We start from the raw sequence: 25,089 nt of genomic DNA, 5'->3' as shown, positions 1-25,089 counted from the left end.
AGGCAGGTAGGAGAAAAAAGAATAGGGAAAACAGATGCATGATGGGACTGCAGAAGCGACTACAGCGCTATTTTAAATTAAACCAACAAGGGATGGATTTTAATGATGAAATAAAACAAGTGAAAACAGAGATGTCGATTTTAGCAGATATTAAAAGTAAGGGTGTCATTTTAAGAAGCAGGGAACGAGAAATAGAGGAAGGAGAGAAGTGCACAAGGTATTTTTTTAAGAAAATTGTGAATAAACGGGGGGCCATTTTAAAGCTAACAAAAGAGAACGGGTGCACAGTTGATTCAATGGAAGAAATTAAACAAGCTGTTGAACAATTTTATCGTGAATTGTACAAACAAAAACCTGTTGAAATGGACACCATGACAGAAGTTTTAAATTTCATAGAAAAAACAGTAAAAGACAGTGTGCTTTTAACCCAAGATTTTACAATTTCAGAGTTAAATAAATGTTTTACAAATTTTAAGAAAGGGAAGTCCCCAGGACAAGATGGACTTCCCGTAGAATTTTATTTGACCTTTTGGGATATTTTAGCACCTGACTTGTTTACTGTTTTTATGGAATTTGAGCAACTTGAGCGACTTCCTGACAGTTTTAGAGCAGGGATAGTGACTCTTCTTCACAAAAAAAAAGACAAGACTGACTTGAAGAATTGGAGACCGATTACACTTTTAAACTTTGACTGTAAACTTTTTAGTAAACTTTTAGCCTCACGTATGTCCTTGTTTTTAGAAGACCTGATTCACCCGGATCAAGCCTGTGCCATCCCGGGGAGGAAGATAACCGACAGCCTCGTACTGATCCGAGACACCATCTGTTATGCGAGAGACAGAAACATTCGGCTAGCAGTCCTAAATTTAGACTTTGAGAAAGCCTTTGATCGGGTCTCGCACCAGTACCTTTTCCAGGTACTGCCAAAAATGGGGTTCCCAGAAAGGTTTATAGCTTGGGTGGGTCTGCTGTACCGGGGCATTAACAGCAAATTCCTTGTTAACGGGCATCTGACAAAAGCAGTAAACATCCACTGCGGTGTCCGTCAGGGTTGTCCGTTATCTGCCCTCCTCTACATCATCTGTGTGGAACCACTGGCACAGAGCTTGAGAAGGGACCACCGAATCAATGGGGTGAGAGTCCCGGGGAGCGGGGGACTATCGACAAAGTGTGTTTTATATATGGACGACGTAAACTTTTTATGTACAGACCTAATATCTATCAATAGGACTCTGGACTTGACTGACTGGTATGGACGGGCCTCTGGGGCAAAACTAAACAGAAACAAGACCCAAACCCAATTTTACGGGCCATGGACAGCGACTGAGACTGCAGGACTCCCCGTGACTATAACCCAGACAAAACAGAAAATACTGGGGATTAATTTTGACAAGGAAGGGGGAGGGACATCAAACTGGCCAGACGTGGTAGGGAAAGTAAAGCAAAGACTAGGATACTGGGGACTTAGAGGACTGACCATTGAAGGAAAGGTTTTAATCATCAAAGCCGTGATTTTACCTTTGCTTTTACTAATCAGTTCTGTTTTTATCCCACCTAGAAAAGTGCTTCTAGACCTGGACCGAGCCATTTTTTATTTTCTGTGGGGCTCCAAGTGGGAAAGACTGAGGAGAGATGTAATGAAGAAACAAAAAGAGAAAGGAGGAAAAGGAGTGCCTGATTTTTATTTGTTTTTAGGAAGCAGATACACTACACTGCACATCCTACAGGCCACAGACCCATCCGGAAACCCCAAAACTAAAGCAATGACACGATTCTGGATGGGTTCTTACCTCAGAAGACTGAAGATTTTACCCACCGACCTAAAAGTGCCTGTGTCTTTTAGCCTGCCACCATCCTATGCTTTTATCCAGACGTTCTTAAAGCATTTTAACTTGGAGGCAGAGGAGTTGCATGTTTTAACAAACCACCGCTCTTTGATCTCTGTTGTGCAGGAGCGGGAACCAGTGAGTCCAGTGCGTGGGCTCGCGTTCGGCGAGCCCTCAACAGTTTGGTGCAACGTCAACCATTCCGCTCTCCCAAACAGACTCCGGGACCTGTCGTGGATGGTGGCTCATGAGATCCTCCCAGTCAGGTCCGTTATGCACTCCCGGGGCATGTCAGCGATCTCAACCTGCCCGCGACCTGGTTGTGGCGCGCCCGAGTCGGTGAGGCACCTGCTCTGGGAGTGCAGCGCTGCTGCAGACCAGTGGGCAACAGCCGGCTCCTTGCAATTCCCGTACTTGCCAGCAAGGGAGGTCCTCACAGCACAACTCGTGCTCTATGGGGTGAGCCAAACAAAAAATAAAAAGAATGACTTTGCCAAGCAGTGGCTCACCCTAGCCGCCATCAAAGACGCCATGTGGACCTCCAGGAACTTGCTGGTGAGGAAGCGCATGCAGATCCCCCCCGTGGCTGTGATCCGGATGGCCGCAGCGGCGGCTCAAGCGGCCGGAGCTGCAGGCGGCGGGCCTAGGACACATCCACAAAGAAGAATCGCCTCTGTGCCCATTCGGATGAAGGAGCCGGAGCTACACACAAAAAGGTCAAAGCAGCGACGGCCTGGCCCTCCGGGTGAGGCAGGTGGGAAGGAGCAACAGGGTGGGGATCTCCTCTGAGCACCACGACAGGATCCCGAGAGACCTACTGTTTGGGGGAGCGAAATGAGTTTCCCTGGGTAGGGACTCCCTGGGCGCTCCTGCACAAAAAATGGACTTGGAAGAGAGCATTTTAACTAATGCACTCCTTTTTTAAAGAAACTCAATACAAACTGCTACTCGCATGAGAACTACTTCACATGTAGCTTTTACCTTAGACAACATTGACCTTATCTGTAATATCCCATGAAAAACTTGTTTTATTGTTGTTGTTTTAAATGTGGTTATACAGATTACAGTTATTTATTGATGTTTTTATTCATAGGTAAAACATATGTCTTAAATATGAAGTTTTTATGAAAATGTGATGTATTAGTGTCAATAAATTTTTTCAAAAAAAAAAAAAAAAAAAAATCTGTTCTTATCAGTTTAATATCTGATACGTCCTCTATATGAGGACTACATATTAAATGGATTTTTAGGCACAGGGGTTGAAAAAGGGGCTTGCTCCGTTCACTCCACGCATCGACCCGGTACTGCAGTGCCGCCGGGAACAGTGCACTCTTCCCAACTCTTGTGAAATAACAAAACCAGCGGTACAGGGTGGTAGTTTCAGGGAGCCGTTGTATTCTGACTTCTAACATAGAACTATAATGTTTAGAAAAGACGCAGCTTATGAGCATGTCGTGGGATTGAGCTTCCCTGGTTTCTCTGTATGACCATGAACACAAAACAACACACAGGGAACAGAGGAGCTTGACAGACACACACTAAGTTATCTGAGAGTCCCATTTTCAGCTGCAGAGAACAATCACATCAGGGAAGTCGATGTGCAGGCTCAACATCAGCCTCTCAAGCCGACTCTCTGGTAAAATAGGGGAAACGTATGGTTCCAGCACCTATATAACACATATTTGTCACAGGGACTGTGGCTTACGGCCACACCGCCCTGAACACGCCCGATCTCGTCTGATCTCGGAAGCCAAGCAGGGTCGGGCCTGGTTAGTACTTGGATGGGAGACCGCTTGGGAATACCAGGTGCTGTAAGCATTTTTCTCTCTGCATGTCTTTTGTTGAAACATCTGATGATCACCCTGTGATCCATCTTGCTGATCCTGGATCTGCTGAGATGTCCCAGGTCATGGTTGCCTTTGATCCTCATACATTTAACTTTGTCCTGACAAAGGAGCAGTTCCAAAAAGTCAAACAGGGACTGCCTTTGCATTTGACGCAGTCAAACTGCATGCGCCTGGAGAAGCCAAAAGGCTTACAGCACCTGGTATTCGCAGGCGGTCTCCCATCCAAGTACTAACCAGGCCCGACTCTGCTTAGCTTCTGAGATAAAACTCTGGCTTTTAGTCTGCGAAAAGAGAGTGAAAGTGAACTCCACTTTGAGATGGCTCTGGGATTGGGCCAACTGGGAGAATTGCTTGAAAAAAACCTCTACACCAAATGAGCGGTCAGAACAAAGCCTCAAGACCCCTAGTCTTTTGCACAGAGTAAAAGACAAAGCAGCCACTGAATAGGGCCCGATTGTTCCTACCTGGTCGGCCGAGGAGCAAGTGTCTCAACCAAGCAAAGCTCACCATGGGGAAGGTGGCTATGCCAACTGGCCTGATGCACTGCTCCCGCAGTGTCAAATACTCGTACTCTGGTTTCTCTTCATAACGTACAAGTCTTTCGCCTTTTACTAAAGACTTCCGTGGAGAGCAACATTAATGAGTTGTTTCTATTTTTGGAAGGCTTTACCTTTGCGGGTGAAGCCCATTCTGTCTGTGCAAAGGAAATCTTCTTGCTGTGCCGAGTGACTTCTCGGAGTAGAGTCACCCTATGTGTTGAGACCGTGCCCATGTTCAAAGCTGGAGGCGCTAAATTGTTGTTTGAATGGTGCTCAGTGGAGCGGGCGGGAGTGCAAAGTTGTACCATCTGAAACGGCTGAAGAGTGCTCACTGCAGCGGGTGGGCGGAGGTGCAAAGTGACGCTTTGTAGGCGAAAAAAGAGCACCGCCACAAGTGCGCATTGTGCCAGGAAGGGCCCTTGGACGTGAAACAGTGGAGGGTTATCGCTTCTCGGCCTTTTGGCTAAGATCAAGTGTAGTATCTGTTCTTATCAGTTTAATATCTGATACGTCCTCTATATGAGGACTACATATTAAATGGATTTTTAGGCACAGGGGTTGACAAAGGGGCTTGCTCCGTTCACTCCACGCATCGACCCGGTACTGCGGTGCCGCCGGGAACGGTGCACTCTTCCCAACTCTTGTGAAATAACAAAACCAGCGGTACAGGGTGGTAGTTTCAGGGAGCCGTTGTATTCTGACTTCTAACATAGAACTATAATGTTTAGAAAAGACGCAGCTTATGAGCATGTCGTGGGATTGAGCTTCCCTGGTTTCTCTGTATGACCATGAACACAAAACAACACACAGGGAACAGAGGAGCTTGACACACACACACTAAGTTATCTGAGAGTCCCATTTTCAGCTGCAGAGAACAATCACATCAGGGAAGTCGATGTGCAGGCTCAACATCAGCCTCTCAAGCCGACTCTCTGGTAAAATAGGGGAAACGTATGGTTCCAGCACCTATATAACACATATTTGTCACAGGGACTGTGGCTTACGGCCACACCGCCCTGAACACGCCCGATCTCGTCCGATCTCGGAAGCCAAGCAGGGTCGGGCCTGGTTAGTACTTGGATGGGAGACCGCTTGGGAATACCAGGTGCTGTAAGCATTTTTCTCTCTGCATGTCTTTTGTTGAAACATCTGATGATCACCCTGTGATCCATCTTGCTGATCCTGGATCTGCTGAGATGTCCCAGGTCATGGTTGCCTTTGATCCTCATACATTTAACTTTGTCCTGACAAAGGAGCAGTTCCAAAAAGTCAAACAGGGACTGCCTTTGCATTTGACGCAGTCAAACTGCATGCGCCTGGAGAAGCCAAAAGGCTTACAGCACCTGGTATTCGCAGGCGGTCTCCCATCCAAGTACTAACCAGGCCCGACTCTGCTTAGCTTCTGAGATAAAACTCTGGCTTTTAGTCTGCGAAAAGAGAGTGAAAGTGAACTCCACTTTGAGATGGCTCTGGGATTGGGCCAACTGGGAGAATTGCTTGAAAAAAACCTCTACACCAAATGAGCGGTCAGAACAAAGCCTCAAGACCCCTAGTCTTTTGCACAGAGTAAAAGACAAAGCAGCCACTGAATAGGGCCCGATTGTTCCTACCTGGTCGGCCGAGGAGCAAGTGTCTCAACCAAGCAAAGCTCACCATGGGGAAGGTGGCTATGCCAACTGGCCTGATGCACTGCTCCCGCAGTGTCAAATACTCGTACTCTGGTTTCTCTTCATAACGTACAAGTCTTTCGCCTTTTACTAAAGACTTCCGTGGAGAGCAACATTAATGAGTTGTTTCTATTTTTGGAAGGCTTTACCTTTGCGGGTGAAGCCCATTCTGTCTGTGCAAAGGAAATCTTCTTGCTGTGCCGAGTGACTTCTCGGAGTAGAGTCACCCTATGTGTTGAGACCGTGCCCATGTTCAAAGCTGGAGGCGCTAAATTGTTGTTTGAATGGTGCTCAGTGGAGCGGGCGGGAGTGCAAAGTTGTACCATCTGAAACGGCTGAAGAGTGCTCACTGCAGCGGGTGGGCGGAGGTGCAAAGTGACGCTTTGTAGGCGAAAAAAGAGCACCGCCACAAGTGCGCATTGTGCCAGGAAGGGCCCTCGGACGTGAAACAGTGGAGGGTTATCGCTTCTCGGCCTTTTGGCTAAGATCAAGTGTAGTATCTGTTCTTATCAGTTTAATATCTGATACGTCCTCTATATGAGGACTACATATTAAATGGATTTTTAGGCACAGGGGTTGAAAAAGGGGCTTGCTCCGTTCACTCCACGCATCGACCCGGTACTGCGGTGCCGCCGGGAACGGTGCACTCTTCCCAACTCTTGTGAAATAACAAAACCAGCGGTACAGGGTGGTAGTTTCAGGGAGCCGTTGTATTCTGACTTCTAACATAGAACTATAATGTTTAGAAAAGACGCAGCTTATGAGCATGTCGTGGGATTGAGCTTCCCTGGTTTCTCTGTATGACCATGAACACAAAACAACACACAGGGAACAGAGGAGCTTGACAGACACACACTAAGTTATCTGAGAGTCCCATTTTCAGCTGCAGAGAACAATCACATCAGGGAAGTCGATGTGCAGGCTCAACATCAGCCTCTCAAGCCGACTCTCTGGTAAAATAGGGGAAACGTATGGTTCCAGCACCTATATAACACATATTTGTCACAGGGACTGTGGCTTACGGCCACACCGCCCTGAACATGCCCGATCTCGTCCGATCTCGGAAGCCAAGTAGGGTCGGGCCTGGTTAGTACTTGGATGGGAGACTGCTTGGGAATACCAGGTGCTGTAAGCATTTTTCTCTCTGCATGTCTTTTGTTGAAACATCTGATGATCACCCTGTGATCCATCTTGCTGATCCTGGATCTGCTGAGATGTCCCAGGTCATGGTTGCCTTTGATCCTCATACATTTAACTTTGTCCTGACAAAGGAGCAGTACCAAAAAGTCAAACAGGGACTGCCTTTGCATTTGACGCAGTCAAACTGCATGCGCCTGGAGAAGCCAAAAGGCTTACAGCACCTGGTATTCGCAGGCGGTCTCCCATCCAAGTACTAACCAGGCCCGACTCTGCTTAGCTTCTGAGATAAAACTCTGGCTTTTAGTCTGCGAAAAGAGAGTGAAAGTGAACTCCACTTTGAGATGGCTCTGGGATTGGGCCAACTGGGAGAATTGCTTGAAAAAAACCTCTACACCAAATGAGCGGTCAGAACAAAGCCTCAAGACCCCTAGTCTTTTGCACAGAGTAAAAGACAAAGCAGCCACTGAATAGGGCCCGATTGTTCCTACCTGGTCGGCCGAGGAGCAAGTGTCTCAACCAAGCAAAGCTCACCATGGGGAAGGTGGCTATGCCAACTGGCCTGATGCACTGCTCCCGCAGTGTCAAATACTCGTACTCTGGTTTCTCTTCATAACGTACAAGTCTTTCGCCTTTTACTAAAGACTTCCGTGGAGAGCAACATTAATGAGTTGTTTCTATTTTTGGAAGGCTTTACCTTTGCGGGTGAAGCCCATTCTGTCTGTGCAAAGGAAATCTTCTTGCTGTGCCGAGTGACTTCTCGGAGTAGAGTCACCCTATGTGTTGAGACCGTGCCCATGTTCAAAGCTGGAGGCGCTAAATTGTTGTTTGAATGGTGCTCAGTGGAGCGGGCGGGAGTGCAAAGTTGTACCATCTGAAACGGCTGAAGAGTGCTCACTGCAGCGGGTGGGCGGAGGTGCAAAGTGACGCTTTGTAGGCGAAAAAAGAGCACCGCCACAAGTGCGCATTGTGCCAGGAAGGGCCCTCGGACGTGAAACAGTGGAGGGTTATCGCTTCTCGGCCTTTTGGCTAAGATCAAGTGTAGTATCTGTTCTTATCAGTTTAATATCTGATACGTCCTCTATATGAGGACTACATATTAAATGGATTTTTAGGCACAGGGGTTGAAAAAGGGGCTTGCTCCGTTCACTCCACGCATCGACCCGGTACTGCGGTGCCGCCGGGAACGGTGCACTCTTCCCAACTCTTGTGAAATAACAAAACCAGCGGTACAGGGTGGTAGTTTCAGGGAGCCGTTGTATTCTGACTTCTAACATAGAACTATAATGTTTAGAAAAGACGCAGCTTATGAGCATGTCGTGGGATTGAGCTTCCCTGGTTTCTCTTTATGACCATGAACACAAAACAACACACAGGGAACAGAGGAGCTTGACAGACACACACTAAGTTATCTGAGAGTCCCATTTTCAGCTGCAGAGAACAATCACATCAGGGAAGTCGATGTGCAGGCTCAACATCAGCCTCTCAAGCCGACTCTCTGGTAAAATAGGGGAAACGTATGGTTCCAGCACCTATATAACACATATTTGTCACAGGGACTGTGGCTTACGGCCAAACCGCCCTGAACACGCCCGATCTCGTCCGATCTCGGAAGCCAAGCAGGGTCGGGCCTGGTTAGTACTTGGATGGGAGACCGCTTGGGAATACCAGGTGCTGTAAGCATTTTTCTCTCTGCATGTCTTTTGTTGAAACATCTGATGATCACCCTGTGATCCATCTTGCTGATCCTGGATCTGCTGAGATGTCCCAGGTCATGGTTGCCTTTGATCCTCATACATTTAACTTTGTCCTGACAAAGGAGCAGTACCAAAAAGTCAAACAGGGACTGCCTTTGCATTTGACGCAGTCAAACTGCATGCGCCTGGAGAAGCCAAAAGGCTTACAGCACCTGGTATTCGCAGGCGGTCTCCCATCCAAGTACTAACCAGGCCCGACTCTGCTTAGCTTCTGAGATAAAACTCTGGCTTTTAGTCTGCGAAAAGAGAGTGAAAGTGAACTCCACTTTGAGATGGCTCTGGGATTGGGCCAACTGGGAGAATTGCTTGAAAAAAACCTCTACACCAAATGAGCGGTCAGAACAAAGCCTCAAGACCCCTAGTCTTTTGCACAGAGTAAAAGACAAAGCAGCCACTGAATAGGGCCCGATTGTTCCTACCTGGTCGGCCGAGGAGCAAGTGTCTCAACCAAGCAAAGCTCACCATGGGGAAGGTGGCTATGCCAACTGGCCTGATGCACTGCTCCCGCAGTGTCAAATACTCGTACTCTGGTTTCTCTTCATAACGTACAAGTCTTTCGCCTTTTACTAAAGACTTCCGTGGAGAGCAACATTAATGAGTTGTTTCTATTTTTGGAAGGCTTTACCTTTGCGGGTGAAGCCCATTCTGTCTGTGCAAAGGAAATCTTCTTGCTGTGCCGAGTGACTTCTCGGAGTAGAGTCACCCTATGTGTTGAGACCGTGCCCATGTTCAAAGCTGGAGGCGCTAAATTGTTGTTTGAATGGTGCTCAGTGGAGCGGGCGGGAGTGCAAAGTTGTACCATCTGAAACGGCTGAAGAGTGCTCACTGCAGCGGGTGGGCGGAGGTGTAAAGTGACGCTTTGTAGGCGAAAAAAGAGCACCGCCACAAGTGCGCATTGTGCCAGGAAGGGCCCTCGGACGTGAAACAGTGGAGGGTTATCGCTTCTCGGCCTTTTGGCTAAGACTGCGATCGCCTCCTTTGGGTGGACTATTTTATGCCTTTTCGGCATTAAATTCTCACGCTTTGGAGGTTCTTTTTTGTGCGTGGTCAAAGTATTCCAACTCTTTTGTAGTTGCAGTTCTTTGTCAAAATTTTCCTTTATTACCCCCTTTTTTCAGGTTTCTGCTTCTTGAACGAGTTTCAGCTGAAACAGGGTCGGTGTCGGTGTTCCGGGTTTTTTTTTTGGAGGAAGGTAAGTATCCCTTTTTAGTACCTTTTTATCCACTTTTTACTCTTTTATTGGGTTTTTAGTGTGATATTTATTATTGTTCTTTTAAGCATTTTATTTAAAAACTGTTTGTGGTGCCTCCATCATGTCGGCTAACTATGCTGGCATGAGGAGGCACCACAGCGCTAGATTTTTATTTAAAGAAAAAGAAGGAAAGCTCATAGAGATGTCCAGATTGGACTTCTCTCGGAAGCTAATTCAAAATATATTGAACTTCAAGCCAGACGATTTGAATTGCATCCTGTCATTGCCTTTTAACAAAGGTTTCGATGTAAGTTTTCGCACTGCAGCTTTGCTGCAGGAGTTTTGGACGAGATTTGAAAATGTGCAAGCCCAGTTTTCTGCGTTTACTGTTGAGAAACTTACTGACAATACTCTGAAGACAGTAATTGTCAGAATGTTCAATGAAATGGTGAACGCAGAAGATATCTGTATATGGTTGGGTAGATTCTGCACTGTTAAAGGCCAGGCAATGAAGGTGAGGGATGTCGATGGCATCTGGAACTGCGCCTGGAGGGTCCCCATCCAACAATGGCAAGACCCCCAGGGCTTCCAGGGCCTGAAACATCTCCCATCAATGATTGTCTTGGGAGAAAACAGAGGCTACATCCACTACCAGGGACAGCCCAAACTCTGCCGCAAGTGTGGGGAGCACGGGCACCTGGTGGAGGCCTGCACGAAGGTGTTTTGTGGCAAATGTAGAGGAATCGGTCACACCTTCGAAGAGTGTACGAATGGCAGAAAGTGCAATCTCTGTGGAGAATCAAACCACCTCTTCAGAGATTGCCCAAAATCCTTTGCCAACAAATTGAAATCCAAAATCCGCGGGAAGGAAATGGAGGGCAGACAGAGGCAGTTAACGAGCTACTTGAAACAGCTGGGCTGGAAAATTCAAACTTCCTGCCAAAACCCCTGAATGGTGGACAGCAGTCAGGTGAGGCAGAGGAGGGGGAGGGGCCTGCTACACCCCCACCAATGGAGAGTTCTGGAGAGGAGGTGGTGGTGCAGGCAGAAGGCGGAGCTAGTTCAGAATGTGAAGAAGTCCAATCACACGATGATAGCGAGGATGCCTCCCTCCCAGATGCCCAGCAAACAAAGAGGCTTGCATCAGAATTGTCCTCTGATTCTCCTATAGTCTCAGAGAAGAGGGGAAGAGCTGGGACTACCTCAGACAGTTCATCTGTGGAGGAGCCCAGAGTCTTCCCCTCCAATTCCCCAAATGAGGTCTCTTTTTTAAATGTAGTTCTGCAATCAACCCCTAGAGACTCAAAGTTTAACAAAACCTTGCAACAGAGGCCAACCCCCAGAGTCCGACCGGGGAATAGAGCTCAACACCCTCGCCTCTCACCTGTAGAAGTGAAGGAAGAGCTCCGTTCACAAGAAATTACATAACTGCTTTTAAGATATTTTAAATGTTTTAACCCTCATTTAGTCTTTTAAGATGTCATACCTGTTGTTTTTAACCATACTCATGACACTCACTCTCTCAACTATTAATGTGAGAAGTGTAAAGTCGAAAGTTAGAGCCCAGAGTGTTTTATCCTTTCTTAGTTCTTTTAAGTCAGATGTTCTTTTAATACAGGAATGCGGCCTACCGTTTTTAAAGCACTAGAGACAGTGGGAGGAGATGTGGCCACAGATATCATTGTGGAGTGGATCCAACCAAAACAAAAATGATGGAGTGGCCATTTTAATCAAAAACCCTCAGGTTCTGGTAAAGGGCAGCACTGTGGTGAGAGACGGACGGGCACTTTTAGCACATTTGACTTTTATGGGACAAGATTTTAACCTCTTAAATATTTATGGCTTTAACGAAAAAAATGACCGGTATGACCTTTTAGAAGACCTGCAGTCCCACATGCTAGGTAGGGCACCACTAGTTTTAGGGGGTGATTTTAACTGTATTTTAAGCAGGAGTGACAGAAAAAGAGCAGGGGAATTTTTTAAAGTTGACAAAACATCGGTTTTATTACAGGGCATATGCAAGGATTTTAAACTTCAGGACTGTTTTAAAACCATGCATCCCAGAGAGGAGGGCTTCACCTGGTTCAGTGGTGATGGCACCAGAGCCTCTCGTATAGACTACCTTTTTACACGGGACTGCCCACCAACCGATGCTAGATTGACCCCCGTTTTCTTTTCCGATCACCTGATGCTTTCCTGCACCCTATCACTCTCTTCGGGTGTGACTTCCGGAAGTGGTCTGTGGAAACTAAACTGCTCCCTTTTAAAAGAAGATGAATTAGTTAGTCAGTACCGGGAGCAGTACCACGAGTGGCAGACCCTTCAAGACTTTTACGATACACGTGCACACTGGTGGGAAATGGTGAAGGAAAAGACCCAGACTTTCTTTAGACAGGCAGGTAGGAGAAAAAAGAATAGGGAAAACAGATGCATGATGGGACTGCAGAAGCGACTACAGCGCTATTTTAAATTAAACCAACAAGGGATGGATTTTAATGATGAAATTAAACAAGTGAAAACAGAGATGTTGATTTTAGCAGATATTAAAAGTAAGGGTGTCATTTTAAGAAGCAGGGAACGAGAAATAGAGGAAGGAGAGAAGTGCACAAGGTATTTTTTTAAGAAAATTGTGAATAAAGGGGGGGCCATTTTAAAGCTAACAAAAGAGAACGGGTGCACAGTTGATTCAATGGAAGAAATTAAACAAGCTGTTGAACAATTTTATCGTGAACTGTACGAACAAAAACCTGTTGAAATTGACACCATGACAGAAGTTTTAAATTTCATAGAAAAAACAGTAAAAGACAGTGTGCTTTTAACCCAAGATTTTACCATTTCAGAGTTAAATAAATGTTTTACAAATTTTAAGAAAGGGAAGTCCCCAGGACAAGATGGACTTCCCGTAGAATTTTATTTGACCTTTTGGGATATTTTAGCACCTGACTTGTTTACTGTTTTTATGGAATTTGAGCAACTTGACCGACTTCCTGACAGTTTTAGAGCAGGGATAGTGACTCTTCTTCACAAAAAAAGAGACAAGACTGACTTGAAGAATTGGAGACCGATTACACTTTTAAACTTTGACTGTAAACTTTTTAGTAAACTTTTAGCCTCACGTATGTCCTTGTTTTTAGAAGACCTGATTCACCCGGATCAAGCCTGTGCCATCCCGGGGAGGAAGATAACCGACAGCCTCGTACTGATCCGAGACACCATCTGTTATGCGAGAGACAGAAACATTCGGCTAGCAGTCCTAAATTTAGACTTTGAGAAAGCCTTTGATCGGGTCTCGCACCAGTACCTTTTCCAGGTACTGCCAAAAATGGGGTTCCCAGAAAGGTTTATAGCTTGGGTGGGTCTGCTGTACCGGGGCATTACCAGCAAATTCCTTGTTAACGGGCATCTGACAAAAGCAGTAAACATCCACTGCGGTGTCCGTCAGGGTTGTCCGTTATCTGCCCTCCTCTACATCATCTGTGTCGAACCACTGGCACAGAGCTTGAGAAGGGACCACCGAATCAATGGGGTGAGAGTCCCGGGGAGCGGGGGACTATCGACAAAGTGTGTTTTATATATGGACGACGTAAACATTTTATGTACAGACCTAATATCCATCAATAGGACTCTGGACTTGACTGACTGGTATGGACGGGCCTCTGGGGCAAAACTAAACAGAAACAAGACCCAAGCCCAATTTTACGGGCCATGGACAGCGACTGAGACTGCAGGACTCCCCGTGACTATAACCCAGACAAAACAGAAAATACTGGGGATTAATTTTGACAAGGAAGGGGGAGGGACATCAAACTGGCCAGACGTGGTAGGGAAAGTAAAGCAAAGACTAGGATACTGGGGACTTAGAGGACTGACCATTGAAGGAAAGGTTTTAATCATCAAAGCTGTGATTTTACCTTTGCTTTTACTAATCAGTTCTGTTTTTATCCCACCTAGAAAAGTGCTTTTAGACCTGGACCGAGCCATTTTTTATTTTTTGTGGGGCTCCAAGTGGGAAAGACTGAGGAGAGATGTAATGAAGAAACAAAAAGAGAAAGGAGGAAAAGGAGTGCCTGATTTTTATTTGTTTTTAGGAAGCAGATACACTACACTGCACATCCTACAGGCCACAGACCCATCCGGAAACCCCAAAACTAAAGCAATGACACGATTCTGGATGGGTTCTTACCTCAGAAGACTGAAGATTTTACCCACCGACCTAAAAGGGCCTGTGTCTTTTAGCCTGCCACCATCCTATGCTTTTATCCAGACGTTCTTAAAGCATTTTAACTTGGAGGCAGAGGAGTTGCATGTTTTAACAAACCACCGCTCTTTGATTTCTGTTGTGCAGGAGCGGGAACCAGTGAGTCCAGTGCGTGGGCTCGCGTTCGGCGAGCCCTCAACAGTTTGGTGCAACGTCAACCATTCCGCTCTCCCAAACAGACTCCGGGACCTGTCGTGGATGGTGGCTCATGAGATCCTCCCAGTCAGGTCCGTTATGCACTCCCGGGGCATGTCAGCGATCTCAACCTGCCCGCGACCTGGTTGTGGCGCGCCCGAGTCGGTGAGGCACCTGCTCTGGGAGTGCAGCGCTGCTGCAGACCAGTGGGCAACAGCCGGCTCCTTGCAATTCCCGTACTTGCCAGCAAGGGAGGTCCTCACAGCACAACTCGTGCTCTATGGGGTGAGCCAAACAAAAATGAAAAAGAATGACTTTGCCAAGCAGTGGCTCACCCTAGCCGCCATCAAAGACGCCATGTGGACCTCCAGGAACTTGTTGGTGAGGAAGCGCATGCAGATCCCCCCCGTGGCTGTGATCCGGATGGCCGCAGCGGCGGCTCAAGCGGCCGGAGCTGTAGGCGGCAGGCCTAGGACACATCCACAAAGAAGAATCGCCTCTGTGCCCATTCGGATGAAGGAGCCGGAGCTACACACAAAAAGGTCAAAGCAGCGACGGCCTGGCTCTCCGGGTGAGGAAGGTGGGAAGGAGCAACAGGGTGGGGATCTCCTCTGAGCACCACGACAGGATCCCGAGAGACCTACTGTTTGGGGGAGCGAAATGAGTTTCCCTGGGTAGGGACTCACTGCGCTCCTGCACAAAAAATGGACTTGGAAGAGAGCATTTTAACTAATGCACTCCTTTTTAAAGACACTCAATACAAACTGCTACTCGCATGAGAACTACTTCACATGTAACTTTTACATTAGACAACATTGACCTTATCTGTAATATCCCATGGAAAACCTGTTTTAATGTTCTTGTTTTAAATGTGGTTATACAGATTACACTTATTTATTGATGTTTTTTATTCATAGGTAAAACATATGTCTTAAATATGAAGTTTTTATGAAAATGTGATGTATTAGTGTCAATAAATTTTTTCAAAAGAAAAAAAAAAATCTGTTCTTATCAGTTTAATATCTGATACGTCCTCTATATGAGGACTACATATTAAATGGATTTTTAGGCACAGGGGTTGAAAAAGGGGCTTGCTCCGTTCACTCCACGCATCGACCCGGTACTGCAGTGCCGCCGGGAACGGTGCACTCTTCCCAACTCTTGTGAAATAACAAAACCAGCGGTACAGGGTGGTAGTTTCAGGGAGCCGTTGTATTCTGACTTCTAACATAGAACTATAATGTTTAGAAAAGACGCAGCTTATGAGCATGTCGTGGGATTGAGCTTCCCTGGTTTCTCTGTATGACCATGAACACAAAACAACACACAGGGAACAGAGGAGCTTGACAGACACACACTAAGTTATCTGAGAGTCCCATTTTCAGCTGCAGAGAACAATCACATCAGGGAAGTCGATGTGCAGGCTCAACATCAGCCTCTCAAGCCGACTGTCTGGTAAAATAGGGGAAACGTATGGTTCCAGCACCTATATAACACATATTTGTCACAGGGACTGTGGCTTACGGCCACACCGCCCTGAACACGCCCGATCTCGTCCGATCTCGGAAGCCAAGCAGGGTCGGGCCTGGTTAGTACTTGGATGGGAGACCGCTTGGGAATACCAGGTGCTGTAAGCATTTTTCTCTCTGCATGTCTTTTGTTGAAACATCTGATGATCACCCTGTGATCCATCTTGCTGATCCTGGATCTGCTGAGATGTCCCAGGTCATGGTTGCCTTTGATCCTCATACATTTAACTTTGTCCTGACAAAGGAGCAGTTCCAAAAAGTCAAACAGGGACTGCCTTTGCATTTGACGCAGTCAAACTGCATGCGCCTGGAGAAGCCAAAAGGCTTACAGCACCTGGTATTCGCAGGCGGTCTCCCATCCAAGTACTAACCAGGCCCGACTCTGCTTAGCTTCTGAGATAAAACTCTGGCTTTTAGTCTGCGAAAAGAGAGTGAAAGTGAACTCCACTTTGAGATGGCTCTGGGATTGGGCCAACTGGGAGAATTGCTTGAAAATAACCTCTACACCAAATGAGCGGTCAGAACAAAGCCTCAAGACCCCTAGTCTTTTGCACAGAGTAAAAGACAAAGCAGCCACTGAATAGGGCCCGATTGTTCCTACCTGGTCGGCCGAGGAGCAAGTGTCTCAACCAAGCAAAGCTCACCGTGGGGAAGGTGGCTATGCCAACTGGCCTGATGCACTGCTCCCGCAGTGTCAAATACTCGTACTCTGGTTTCTCTTCATAACGTACAAGTCTTTCGCCTTTTACTAAAGACTTCCGTGGAGAGCAACATTAATGAGTTGTTTCTATTTTTGGAAGGCTTTACCTTTGCGGGTGAAGCCCATTCTGTCTGTGCAAAGGAAATCTTCTTGCTGTGCCGAGTGACTTCTCGGAGTAGAGTCACCCTATGTGTTGAGACCGTGCCCATGTTCAAAGCTGGAGCGCTAAATTGCTGTTTGAATGGTGCTCAGTGGAGCGGGCGGGAGTGCAAAGTTGTACCATCTGAAACGGCTGAAGAGTGCTCACTGCAGCGGGTGGGCGGAGGTGCAAAGTGACGCTTTGTAGGCGAAAAAAGAGCACCGCCACAAGTGCGCATTGTGCCAGGAAGGGCCCTCGGACGTGAAACAGTGGAGGGTTATCGCTTCTCGGCCTTTTGGCTAAGACTGCGATCGCCTCCTTTGGGTGGACTATTTTATGCCTTTTCGGCATTAAATTCTCACGCTTTGGAGGTTCTTTTTTGTGCGTGGTCAAAGTATTCCAACTCTTTTGTAGTTGCAGTTCTTTGTCAAAATTTTCCTTTATTACCCCCTTTTTTCAGGTTTCTGCTTCTTGAACGAGTTTCAGCTGAAACAGGGTCGGTGTCGGTGTTCCGGGTTTTTTTTTTGGAGGAAGGTAAGTATCCCTTTTTAGTACCTTTTTATCCACTTTTTACTCTTTTATTGGGTTTTTAGTGTGATATTTATTATTGTTCTTTTAAGCATTTTATTTAAAAACTGTTTGTGGTGCCTCCATCATGTCGGCTAACTATGCTGGCATGAGGAGGCACCACAGCGCTAGATTTTTATTTAAAGAAAAAGAAGGAAAGCTCATAGAGATGTCCAGATTGGACTTCTCTCGGAAGCTAATTCAAAATATATTGAACTTCAAGCCAGACGATTTGAATTGCATCCTGTCATTGCCTTTTAACAAAGGTTTCGATGTAAGTTTTCGCACTGCAGCTTTGCTGCAGGAGTTTTGGACGAGATTTGAAAATGTGCAAGCCCAGTTTTCTGCGTTTACTGTTGAGAAACTTACTGACAATACTCTGAAGACAGTAATTGTCAGAATGTTCAATGAAATGGTGAACGCAGAAGATATCTGTATATGGTTGGGTAGATTCTGCACTGTTAAAGGCCAGGCAATGAAGGTGAGGGATGTCGATGGCATCTGGAACTGCGCCTGGAGGGTCCCCATCCAACAATGGCAAGACCCCCAGGGCTTCCAGGGCCTGAAACATCTCCCATCAATGATTGTCTTGGGAGAAAACAGAGGCTACATCCACTACCAGGGACAGCCCAAACTCTGCCGCAAGTGTGGGGAGCACGGGCACCTGGTGGAGGCCTGCACGAAGGTGTTTTGTGGCAAATGTAGAGGAATCGGTCACACCTTCGAAGAGTGTACGAATGGCAGAAAGTGCAATCTCTGTGGAGAATCAAACCACCTCTTCAGAGATTGCCCAAAATCCTTTGCCAACAAATTGAAATCCAAAATCCGCGGGAAGGAAATGGAGGGCAGACAGAGGCAGTTAACGAGCTACTTGAAACAGCTGGGCTGGAAAATTCAAACTTCCTGCCAAAACCCCTGAATGGTGGACAGCAGTCAGGTGAGGCAGAGGAGGGGGAGGGGCCTGCTACACCCCCACCAATGGAGAGTTCTGGAGAGGAGGTGGTGGTGCAGGCAGAAGGCGGAGCTAGTTCAGAATGTGAAGAAGTCCAATCACACGATGATAGCGAGGATGCCTCCCTCCCAGATGCCCAGCAAACAAAGAGGCTTGCATCAGAATTGTCCTCTGATTCTCCTATAGTCTCAGAGAAGAGGGGAAGAGCTGGGACTACCTCAGACAGTTCATCTGTGGAGGAGCCCAGAGTCTTCCCCTCCAATTCCCCAAATGAGGTCTCTTTTTTAAATGTAGTTCTGCAATCAACCCCTAGAGACTCAAAGTTTAACAAAACCTTGCAACAGAGGCCAACCCCCAGAGTCCGACCGGGGAATAGAGCTCAACACCCTCGCCTCTCACCTGTAGAAGTGAAGGAAGAGCTCCGTTCACAAGAAATTACATAACTGCTTTTAAGATATTTTAAATGTTTTAACCCTCATTTAGTCTTTTAAGATGTCATACCTGTTGTTTTTAACCATACTCATGACACTCACTCTCTCAACTATTAATGTGAGAAGTGTAAAGTCGAAAGTTAGAGCCCAGAGTGTTTTATCCTTTCTTAGTTCTTTTAAGTCAGATGTTCTTTTAATACAGGAATGCGGCCTACCGTTTTTAAAGCACTAGAGACAGTGGGAGGAGATGTGGCCACAGATATCATTGTGGAGTGGATCCAACCAAAACAAAAATGACGGAGTGGCCATTTTAATCAAAAACCCTCAGGTTCTGGTAAAGGGCAGCACTGTGGTGAGAGACGGACGGGCACTTTTAGCACATTTGACTTTTATGGGACAAGATTTTAACCTCTTAAATATTTATGGCTTTAACGAAAAAAATGACCGGTATGACCTTTTAGAAGACCTGCAGTCCCACATGCTAGGTAGGGCACCACTAGTTTTAGGGGGTGATTTTAACTGTATTTTAAGCAGGAGTGACAGAAAAAGAGCAGGGGAATTTTTTAAAGTTGACAAAACATCGGTTTTATTACAGGGCATATGCAAGGATTTTAAACTTCAGGACTGTTTTAAAACCATGCATCCCAGAGAGGAGGGCTTCACCTGGTTCAGTGGTGATGGCACCAGAGCCTCTCGTATAGACTACCTTTTTACACGGGACTGCCCACCAACCGATGCTAGATTGACCCCCGTTTTCTTTTCCGATCACCTGATGCTTTCCTGCACCCTATCACTCTCTTCGGGTGTGACTTCCGGAAGTGGTCTGTGGAAACTAAACTGCTCCCTTTTAAAAGAAGATGAATTAGTTAGTCAGTACCGGGAGCAGTACCACGAGTGGCAGACCCTTCAAGACTTTTACGATACACGTGCACACTGGTGGGAAATGGTGAAGGAAAAGACCCAGACTTTCTTTAGACAGGCAGGTAGGAGAAAAAAGAATAGGGAAAACAGATGCATGATGGGACTGCAGAAGCGACTACAGCGCTATTTTAAATTAAACCAACAAGGGATGGATTTTAATGATGAAATTAAACAAGTGAAAACAGAGATGTTGATTTTAGCAGATATTAAAAGTAAGGGTGTCATTTTAAGAAGCAGGGAACGAGAAATAGAGGAAGGAGAGAAGTGCACAAGGTATTTTTTTAAGAAAATTGTGAATAAAGGGGGGGCCATTTTAAAGCTAACAAAAGAGAACGGGTGCACAGTTGATTCAATGGAAGAAATTAAACAAGCTGTTGAACAATTTTATCGTGAACTGTACGAACAAAAACCTGTTGAAATTGACACCATGACAGAAGTTTTAAATTTCATAGAAAAAACAGTAAAAGACAGTGTGCTTTTAACCCAAGATTTTACCATTTCAGAGTTAAATAAATGTTTTACAAATTTTAAGAAAGGGAAGTCCCCAGGACAAGATGGACTTCCCGTAGAATTTTATTTGACCTTTTGGGATATTTTAGCACCTGACTTGTTTACTGTTTTTATGGAATTTGAGCAACTTGACCGACTTCCTGACAGTTTTAGAGCAGGGATAGTGACTCTTCTTCACAAAAAAAGAGACAAGACTGACTTGAAGAATTGGAGACCGATTACACTTTTAAACTTTGACTGTAAACTTTTTAGTAAACTTTTAGCCTCACGTATGTCCTTGTTTTTAGAAGACCTGATTCACCCGGATCAAGCCTGTGCCATCCCGGGGAGGAAGATAACCGACAGCCTCGTACTGATCCGAGACACCATCTGTTATGCGAGAGACAGAAACATTCGGCTAGCAGTCCTAAATTTAGACTTTGAGAAAGCCTTTGATCGGGTCTCGCACCAGTACCTTTTCCAGGTACTGCCAAAAATGGGGTTCCCAGAAAGGTTTATAGCTTGGGTGGGTCTGCTGTACCGGGGCATTACCAGCAAATTCCTTGTTAACGGGCATCTGACAAAAGCAGTAAACATCCACTGCGGTGTCCGTCAGGGTTGTCCGTTATCTGCCCTCCTCTACATCATCTGTGTCGAACCACTGGCACAGAGCTTGAGAAGGGACCACCGAATCAATGGGGTGAGAGTCCCGGGGAGCGGGGGACTATCGACAAAGTGTGTTTTATATATGGACGACGTAAACATTTTATGTACAGACCTAATATCCATCAATAGGACTCTGGACTTGACTGACTGGTATGGACGGGCCTCTGGGGCAAAACTAAACAGAAACAAGACCCAAGCCCAATTTTACGGGCCATGGACAGCGACTGAGACTGCAGGACTCCCCGTGACTATAACCCAGACAAAACAGAAAATACTGGGGATTAATTTTGACAAGGAAGGGGGAGGGACATCAAACTGGCCAGACGTGGTAGGGAAAGTAAAGCAAAGACTAGGATACTGGGGACTTAGAGGACTGACCATTGAAGGAAAGGTTTTAATCATCAAAGCTGTGATTTTACCTTTGCTTTTACTAATCAGTTCTGTTTTTATCCCACCTAGAAAAGTGCTTTTAGACCTGGACCGAGCCATTTTTTATTTTTTGTGGGGCTCCAAGTGGGAAAGACTGAGGAGAGATGTAATGAAGAAACAAAAAGAGAAAGGAGGAAAAGGAGTGCCTGATTTTTATTTGTTTTTAGGAAGCAGATACACTACACTGCACATCCTACAGGCCACAGACCCATCCGGAAACCCCAAAACTAAAGCAATGACACGATTCTGGATGGGTTCTTACCTCAGAAGACTGAAGATTTTACCCACCGACCTAAAAGGGCCTGTGTCTTTTAGCCTGCCACCATCCTATGCTTTTATCCAGACGTTCTTAAAGCATTTTAACTTGGAGGCAGAGGAGTTGCATGTTTTAACAAACCACCGCTCTTTGATTTCTGTTGTGCAGGAGCGGGAACCAGTGAGTCCAGTGCGTGGGCTCGCGTTCGGCGAGCCCTCAACAGTTTGGTGCAACGTCAACCATTCCGCTCTCCCAAACAGACTCCGGGACCTGTCGTGGATGGTGGCTCATGAGATCCTCCCAGTCAGGTCCGTTATGCACTCCCGGGGCATGTCAGCGATCTCAACCTGCCCGCGACCTGGTTGTGGCGCGCCCGAGTCGGTGAGGCACCTGCTCTGGGAGTGCAGCGCTGCTGCAGACCAGTGGGCAACAGCCGGCTCCTTGCAATTCCCGTACTTGCCAGCAAGGGAGGTCCTCACAGCACAACTCGTGCTCTATGGGGTGAGCCAAACAAAAATGAAAAAGAATGACTTTGCCAAGCAGTGGCTCACCCTAGCCGCTATGAAAGACGCCAAGTGGACCTCCAGGAACTTGTTGGTGAGGAAGCGCATGCAGATCCCCCCCGTGGCTGTGATCCGGATGGCCGCAGCGGCGGCTCAAGCGGCCGGAGCTGTAGGCGGCAGGCCTAGGACACATCCACAAAGAAGAATCGCCTCTGTGCCCATTCGGATGAAGGAGCCGGAGCTACACACAAAAAGGTCAAAGCAGCGACGGCCTGGCTCTCCGGGTGAGGAAGGTGGGAAGGAGCAACAGGGTGGGGATCTCCTCTGAGCACCACGACAGGATCCCGAGAGACCTACTGTTTGGGGGAGCGAAATGAGTTTCCCTGGGTAGGGACTCACTGCGCTCCTGCACAAAAAATGGACTTGGAAGAGAGCATTTTAACTAATGCACTCCTTTTTAAAGACACTCAATACAAACTGCTACTCGCATGAGAACTACTTCACATGTAACTTTTACATTAGACAACATTGACCTTATCTGTAATATCCCATGGAAAACCTGTTTTAATGTTCTTGTTTTAAATGTGGTTATACAGATTACACTTATTTATTGATGTTTTTTATTCATAGGTAAAACATATGTCTTAAATATGAAGTTTTTATGAAAATGTGATGTATTAGTGTCAATAAATTTTTTCAAAAGAAAAAAAAAAAAAAATCTGTTCTTATCAGTTTAATATCTGATACGTCCTCTATATGAGGACTACATATTAAATGGATTTTTAGGCACAGGGGTTGAAAAAGGGGCTTGCTCCGTTCACTCCACGCATCGACCCGGTACTGCAGTGTCGCCGGGAACGGTGCACTCTTCCCAACTCTTGTGAAATAACAAAACCAGCGGTACAGGGTGGTAGTTTCAGGGAGCCGTTGTATTCTGACTTCTAACATAGAACTATAATGTTTAGAAAAGACGCAGCTTATGAGCATGTCGTGGGATTGAGCTTCCCTGGTTTCTCTGTATGACCATGAACACAAAACAACACACAGGGAACAGAGGAGCTTGACAGACACACACTAAGTTATCTGAGAGTCCCATTTTCAGCTGCAGAGAACAATCACATCAGGGAAGTCGACGTGCAGGCTCAACATCAGCCTCTCAAGCAAACTCTCTGGTAAAATAGGGGAAACGTATGGTTCCAGCACCTATATAACACATATTTGTCACAGGGACTGTGGCTTACGGCCACACCGCCCTGAACACGTCCGATCTCGTCCGATCTCGGAAGCCAAGCAGGGTCGGGCCTGGTTAGTACTTGGATGGGAGACCGCTTGGGAATACCAGGTGCTGTAAGCATTTTTCTCTCTGCATGTCTTTTGTTGAAACATCTGATGATCACCCTGTGATCCATCTTGCTGATCCTGGATCTGCTGAGATGTCCCAGGTCATGGTTGCCTTTGATCCTCATACATTTAACTTTGTCCTGACAAAGGAGCAGTTCCAAAAAGTCAAACAGGGACTGCCTTTGCATTTGACGCAGTCAAACTGCATGCGCCTGGAGAAGCCAAAAGGCTTACAGCACCTGGTATTCGCAGGCGGTCTCCCATCCAAGTACTAACCAGGCCCGACTCTGCTTAGCTTCTGAGATAAAACTCTGGCTTTTAGTCTGCGAAAAGAGAGTGAAAGTGAACTCCACTTTGAGATGGCTCTGGGATTGGGCCAACTGGGAGAATTGCTTGAAAAAAACCTCTACACCAAATGAGCGGTCAGAACAAAGCCTCAAGACCCCTAGTCTTTTGCACAGAGTAAAAGACAAAGCAGCCACTGAATAGGGCCCGATTGTTCCTACCTGGTCGGCCGAGGAGCAAGTGTCTCAACCAAGCAAAGCTCACCATGGGGAAGGTGGCTATGCCAACTGGCCTGATGCACTGCTCCCGCAGTGTCAAATACTCGTACTCTGGTTTCTCTTCATAACGTACAAGTCTTTCGCCTTTTACTAAAGACTTCCGTGGAGAGCAACATTAATGAGTTGTTTCTATTTTTGGAAGGCTTTACCTTTGCGGGTGAAGCCCATTCTGTCTGTGCAAAGGAAATCTTCTTGCTGTGCCGAGTGACTTCTCGGAGTAGAGTCACCTTATGTGTTGAGTCCGTGCCCATGTTCAAAGCTGGAGCGCTAAATTGCTGTTTGAATGGTGCTCAGTGGAGCGGGCGGGAGTGCAAAGTTGTACCATCTGAAACGGCTGAAGAGTGCTCACTGCAGCGGGTGGGCGGAGGTGCAAAGTGACGCTTTGTAGGCAAAAAAAGAGCACCGCCACAAGTGCGCATTGTGCCAGGAAGGGCCCTCGGACGTGAAACAGTGGAGGGTTATCGCTTCTCGGCCTTTTGGCTAAGATCAAGTGTAGTATCTGTTCTTATCAGTTTAATATCTGATACGTCCTCTATATGAGGACTACATATTAAATGGATTTTTAGGCACAGGGGTTGAAAAAGGGGCTTGCTCCGTTCACTCCACGCATCGACCCGGTACTGCAGTGCCGCCGGGAACAGTGCACTCTTCCCAACTCTTGTGAAATAACAAAACCAGCGGTACAGGGTGGTAGTTTCAGGGAGCCGTTGTATTCTGACTTCTAACATAGAACTATAATGTTTAGAAAAGACGCAGCTTATGAGCATGTCGTGGGATTGAGCTTCCCTGGTTTCTCTGTATGACCATGAACACAAAACAACACACAGGGAACAGAGGAGCTTGACACACACACACTAAGTTATCTGAGAGTCCCATTTTCAGCTGCAGAGAACAATCACATCAGGGAAGTCGATGTGCAGGCTCAACATCAGCCTCTCAAGCCGACTCTCTGGTAAAATAGGGGAAACCTATGGTTCCAGCACCTATATAACACATATTTGTCACAGGGACTGTGGCTTACGGCCACACCGCCCTGAACACGTCCGATCTCAGAAGCCAAGCAGGGTCGGGCCTGGTTAGTACTTGGATGGGAGACCGCTTGGGAATACCAGGTGCTGTAAGCATTTTTCTCTCTGCATGTCTTTTGTTGAAACATCTGATGATCACCCTGTGATCCATCTTGCTGATCCTGGATCTGCTGAGATGTCCCAGGTCATGGTTGCCTTTGATCCTCATACATTTAAC

The 25,089-nt window shown here is 46.5% G+C and overlaps 18 non-coding genes and 3 pseudogenes across 18 annotated transcripts; all 21 read left to right on the top strand.

The window, feature by feature from the left end:
• The window catches only part of LOC142388029 (NLR family CARD domain-containing protein 3-like), a 483,074-nt pseudogene that overhangs the window by 111,006 nt on the left and 346,979 nt on the right, over nt 1–25,089 (top strand).
• On the top strand, nt 2,976–3,161 carry LOC142370564 (U2 spliceosomal RNA). The gene has a single exon (XR_012767870.1). It is a non-coding gene; the product is annotated as a U2 spliceosomal RNA (small nuclear RNA).
• LOC142375208 (5S ribosomal RNA) lies at nt 3,526–3,644 on the top strand. Its single transcript, XR_012768899.1, has one exon. It is a non-coding gene; the product is annotated as a 5S ribosomal RNA (ribosomal RNA).
• LOC142371374 (U5 spliceosomal RNA) lies at nt 4,241–4,353 on the top strand. Its single transcript, XR_012768020.1, has one exon. It is a non-coding gene; the product is annotated as a U5 spliceosomal RNA (small nuclear RNA).
• Nucleotides 4,656–4,846, top strand: LOC142369464 (U2 spliceosomal RNA). The gene has a single exon (XR_012767615.1). It is a non-coding gene; the product is annotated as a U2 spliceosomal RNA (small nuclear RNA).
• On the top strand, nt 5,211–5,329 carry LOC142374776 (5S ribosomal RNA). Its single transcript, XR_012768805.1, has one exon. It is a non-coding gene; the product is annotated as a 5S ribosomal RNA (ribosomal RNA).
• Nucleotides 5,926–6,038, top strand: LOC142371368 (U5 spliceosomal RNA). The gene has a single exon (XR_012768019.1). It is a non-coding gene; the product is annotated as a U5 spliceosomal RNA (small nuclear RNA).
• On the top strand, nt 6,341–6,531 carry LOC142369301 (U2 spliceosomal RNA). Its single transcript, XR_012767569.1, has one exon. It is a non-coding gene; the product is annotated as a U2 spliceosomal RNA (small nuclear RNA).
• LOC142401114 (5S ribosomal RNA) lies at nt 6,896–7,014 on the top strand. The gene has a single exon (XR_012773074.1). It is a non-coding gene; the product is annotated as a 5S ribosomal RNA (ribosomal RNA).
• On the top strand, nt 7,611–7,723 carry LOC142371361 (U5 spliceosomal RNA). Its single transcript, XR_012768018.1, has one exon. It is a non-coding gene; the product is annotated as a U5 spliceosomal RNA (small nuclear RNA).
• On the top strand, nt 8,026–8,216 carry LOC142369294 (U2 spliceosomal RNA). Its single transcript, XR_012767568.1, has one exon. It is a non-coding gene; the product is annotated as a U2 spliceosomal RNA (small nuclear RNA).
• On the top strand, nt 8,581–8,699 carry LOC142375197 (5S ribosomal RNA). The gene has a single exon (XR_012768896.1). It is a non-coding gene; the product is annotated as a 5S ribosomal RNA (ribosomal RNA).
• On the top strand, nt 9,296–9,408 carry LOC142371354 (U5 spliceosomal RNA). The gene has a single exon (XR_012768017.1). It is a non-coding gene; the product is annotated as a U5 spliceosomal RNA (small nuclear RNA).
• Nucleotides 15,332–15,512, top strand: LOC142370325 (U2 spliceosomal RNA; annotated as a pseudogene).
• On the top strand, nt 15,877–15,995 carry LOC142374773 (5S ribosomal RNA). Its single transcript, XR_012768804.1, has one exon. It is a non-coding gene; the product is annotated as a 5S ribosomal RNA (ribosomal RNA).
• On the top strand, nt 16,592–16,704 carry LOC142371346 (U5 spliceosomal RNA). Its single transcript, XR_012768015.1, has one exon. It is a non-coding gene; the product is annotated as a U5 spliceosomal RNA (small nuclear RNA).
• On the top strand, nt 22,627–22,811 carry LOC142370408 (U2 spliceosomal RNA). The gene has a single exon (XR_012767854.1). It is a non-coding gene; the product is annotated as a U2 spliceosomal RNA (small nuclear RNA).
• LOC142400883 (5S ribosomal RNA) lies at nt 23,176–23,294 on the top strand. The gene has a single exon (XR_012772989.1). It is a non-coding gene; the product is annotated as a 5S ribosomal RNA (ribosomal RNA).
• Nucleotides 23,891–24,003, top strand: LOC142371331 (U5 spliceosomal RNA). The gene has a single exon (XR_012768012.1). It is a non-coding gene; the product is annotated as a U5 spliceosomal RNA (small nuclear RNA).
• On the top strand, nt 24,305–24,495 carry LOC142369363 (U2 spliceosomal RNA). The gene has a single exon (XR_012767595.1). It is a non-coding gene; the product is annotated as a U2 spliceosomal RNA (small nuclear RNA).
• LOC142401340 (5S ribosomal RNA) lies at nt 24,860–24,968 on the top strand (annotated as a pseudogene).

This window comes from Odontesthes bonariensis, chromosome 2, assembly GCF_027942865.1.
Source record: "Odontesthes bonariensis isolate fOdoBon6 chromosome 2, fOdoBon6.hap1, whole genome shotgun sequence".
NCBI classification, from domain to species: domain Eukaryota; kingdom Metazoa; phylum Chordata; class Actinopteri; order Atheriniformes; family Atherinopsidae; genus Odontesthes; species Odontesthes bonariensis.
Note: the sequence above shows the minus strand (reverse complement) of the source record. Positions and strands in the feature narration are given on the sequence as shown.